The sequence below is a fragment of the Nestor notabilis genome, unplaced genomic scaffold, assembly GCF_000696875.1.
Source record: "Nestor notabilis isolate BGI_N333 unplaced genomic scaffold, ASM69687v1 scaffold2087, whole genome shotgun sequence".
NCBI lineage: Eukaryota > Metazoa > Chordata > Aves > Psittaciformes > Psittacidae > Nestor > Nestor notabilis.
Genome location: NW_009934947.1, coordinates 30,281 through 34,227, shown reverse-complemented (window position 1 = coordinate 34,227; position 3,947 = coordinate 30,281). Strand labels below are relative to the sequence as shown.

The 3,947-nt window shown below is 43.4% G+C and overlaps 1 protein-coding gene across 2 annotated transcripts in view; it reads right to left on the bottom strand.

Annotated features, from left to right (window-relative positions):
* The window catches only part of TGFB2 (transforming growth factor, beta 2), a 62,411-nt gene that overhangs the window by 28,426 nt on the left and 30,038 nt on the right, over positions 1-3,947 (bottom strand). The window lies entirely within an intron of this gene.

The window sequence follows — 3,947 nt, the reverse complement described above, 5'->3', positions numbered from 1 at the left end:
CCACTTGTTATTGCTCTTTTAAAACACACGAAGCTCTATGACAACATATGAAAAGTAAACAAAAAGCCCAGGATGTCCTCCAGGCTGAAGAGATAGGTACAGTGAGGCAAAGATGGCATTTTCTGAAGGTATTTCTACTATATTATGTGTTTCTTACTTAAAAATCTGACAAGGCCCTTCTGGTTCTGCTGCTACTTCCTCATTGCTCCACCAAGCCTGAATCAAAAGGTGACTAGCCAAAGCTATGACCTCAGCAGCACAGTGTTATGGCAGTCTGGTTGCCAGTTAGCCAAATCATTCCTTCAAGATACTCCTGTTGCTATGGAGTTTGATGGACTTTGACACTATTACACTATTTTCTTTTGTACTCTTCGTTTCTTTCTGTAATGGTGAAAAACATTCTGCAGTTGTCATTGGGTCAAAAGGCAACCGGCACAGTAAGGACACCGAGACTGGGATTCACTGGAGAATCACAGAGTTAAACTGAAGTCTGGGCTAAGTTCTCATGAAAACAAGCAGTGGAATGAAACTCGTATCATTGGTGCTGCCACAGCAAAGCTGCTGCATAGGATTCTTGGTAGAAAACAGGTTAAGTCTTTGTAAGCTCAGTCTGAAACACTCTTTGGCCTCAAAAAATCCTTACTGCCCACATTAGCTAGAAAGAAGGAAGACAAAGTATTTTGAACAATCAGCTATGGCTTTTTCTCTCCTCCCTCTCCTATGGGTGCCATATATGTTTGTTCACATCCTATAAGGTGCAATATCAACAGCCGAAAAGTCTTATGGGGGCTATGATGGATTCCCCAGAATGAACCCTTCTTGACAAAGGTTCGCAACTATTCCATCACCCAAAAGGCAAAGGAAATTAAAATTTAATACCAAAGAGAAAAACTGCAGGAGTATCTTCATGTGAAGATGACCAAAAACTTCAAAGTTCACAGCATCATTGTCCTGGGAACGACAGAGGCATCACTGCCTCACACACTGCTGCTGCGAGGGGATAGAGAGATAACATGGGCACAGGCTCCCACAGAAAGACCCAACTTCCCTTGCCAGACCATGTTACGAATGCTCACGTGCAGCAAGCAGAAACAGATTAACCTCTTTTCTCCTTTAAGACAGGCTTTAAAGACAAAACTGGATTCCAAGTGTTTAGCACCCAGTATTTTGAGGCTTTCTTTGTTAATGCCTTTTTTCTTTTTCATTTTTCCAAATGTCCCTAGAATGAAGCTTCCAACTGAATGGTTCCAGACTGATTTTCCAAGGGCCTATCCTTCACTTTGAATCTTTTCTTCTCCTTAGTTCACCTTGCCCAAAAACACAAAGCAAAAACTGTCTGTGTGAGCTGGAGTGTAGCCATATATGTCTAACACCCCCCGGGCAGCCTGTTCCAGTATTTTACCATCTCTTACCATTGTAAAGAATTTTGTCCTCACATCCAGCCTGAATCTTCCCTCTTCTTAGTTTAAAACCATCACCCTTTGTCTTATTACAACAGGCCCTGCTAAGAAGTCTCTCCCCATCTTGTAGGCCTCTTTTGAGTACTGAAAAGATGCAATAAGGTCTCCCCAGAGTTTTCTCCAGGCTGAACAATCCGAATTCTCTCCGCCTCTCCAGCCTTCACCTAACTGGTCCATAGAGTACTGGTCAACTGGGTCTGTGCTGGGTATCAGTTCCTGTGTTTTCCTGGACTGGGCCACTAAAGAACAAATACCCCACAAAAGTGATGCGCTGTGAGAGCAGAGGCAGCAAGAACTAACCAGTGAGTGTGATCAAAACACAATGCTCATGGAATAACCCTCTTCAAGGGGAGGCTGTAAGTCCCGTGGTTTATTGCCATGTTAGTCTAAGGTTCCCTCTACACCTTCCCTGTCCCCCATCATTGCTCATTTGCAAAGAAGATAGTTCAGAAGTACTTAATAGAAGTCCTTCCAAACAAGCTACACAATTTATTTTGGTGGAAATCAGCTGCCTATGCAGGCTGACTTGAACAAAACAGAAAAACCTGTGGAACATACAGAAAAACCCCTGAAGCTATGGATTACACACTGCATGCATGGGTTTACACCCTCAAGTGTATGCTAAGATAAACCAGCACAGAGACTGTGAAAACTTGTGTTATTACTACTTTACAGCCATGGGGCAGTCATGAGGCAATTACAAGCCACAATCCTGGTCCCTTACAAACTCGGTCTTGAGAATGCTTTCTGTTGAGTAAGACTGAATTCTTCTAAGAAATCGTACTTTTCTTCTGCAACAAGAAAAGCAAGGATTGTCCAGAAGACCACTTCTGCTATAAAACAAAACCGAGTATTAACTTACAGAAGAGTTACACCGAGTACTGAACCTAGAATCAACTGGCTGGATCCAAACCCCTGAAGCTGGAGCAGGATCAAAAACCAGCTGAAATCACTGAAACCTCTGTCCTGTCCCTTTCAGGAAAACAAACCCAAAACTCCACGCCAGGCAGACTTGGTGTAACCACTGCCAAATACTACCAGTTCTTAACAAGGAGAGTGGGGTCCCTCACAGGGGATGGCCCCCTCACAACAAAGCAGCACATGTAGCACAGCCCCACGTCCCAGCTTTCTCCCCCAGCAAGAAGAGCTATTTGCAAAAGCTGGAGTAGCTGGAAACTGGGATAAATTAGCACCTTGCATGGCAACACCTCTGAGTCCCTCTCAGGCACATGGTGCTCAGTGGACACTTTCTGCCCCTGCCTTTAGTATTGCTTCAGTATACATCTCTAGAAGAAAAATTCCCTCACATGAACTCACCAGACCCTCCTCTCTGCTTGCCTTTAAAGCTTTCCAGGCCATTGGCTTGTTTTCTCTCATCCATGCTGAAATGCAGAGGTTGGGTAACACGAACACCACTGATGTATCACATGAGAGCTATTTTCAGGTCTATGTTTTGAGCTGTTGAGCAATACTTAACTGGGGTAACCTAATTACTCGGGAGTATTCTGGAGAGCAGCAAATGCCGAATTTTCCATTCTGGAACATCTTTAAGCGCACACAAATCTTTTAACATTTTAGAAAGTCTGAAAGACCTGACCTCAACTCTCCTCTCCTCGATGTCCTATTTACACATCACCCATCATGCAAAGGAGCCAAGTGGGAATGTAAACACAACCCATACTGCTATCTTTGTTTCTCAACAAAGAAATGTTAATCTTGTGTCAGGTTTAAACATAGGGGGTAAAGAAAGAGAACAACAGCCTGCTCTCTCAAACATAACCCACCTATAATCTCACTGCTGCTTATGCAACACTACAGCCTTAATAGCAAGAAAGAAAACATCTTCAGTGCATCCCTCGCTCCCGGGTCAAATGCCATTGTAGGAAGCCTGTGTCTATGCATTTCCAAGAGGAGCTGACAGATCCTCTTCTGCTGGGAAGTTGCATGACAAGCTAACAGGGAAGCTGCTGCATCCTTTGACAAGCATTAGAACAAATTATACCATTACCAAAGCCTCTCCCAAATACGAGTGAAGTCACTGACAAAACATTCCCATCACTTTCAGAAGGGCCAGGAATTCACCCCGACACTTGTAAGCACAGAAAGGATTTTCAGCACAAGAAAACAGTCTCCAGCTTCTCTGCCTCCTGTTCTCTGCGACTTTAGTCTGCCAACAAAAGGTCCTTCAGCTTTCAGCAGTTATTCTGTGAACATTCAGGGAAGAAGAACTCCTTTCAAATCCCCGTCAGGATCCTTTGAATGAAATCCTGGGTTATCATGTATCACCACTGAAATCAAATATGTAAATAGATGGGTGTTGTGTTTGGAAGCTTCTCAGGTATGTACTTTGCTATTCTGCTTACAGTGGAATGCAAGAAAAATACTCCTAGTGTCTTTCATCTCTCTCCATGAAGGGCTGCTCCTCTTTCAGCTAGGAATCATAAGCAAAAATTGCAAGTATAATTACCTATCTCCTCTTAAAAAAAC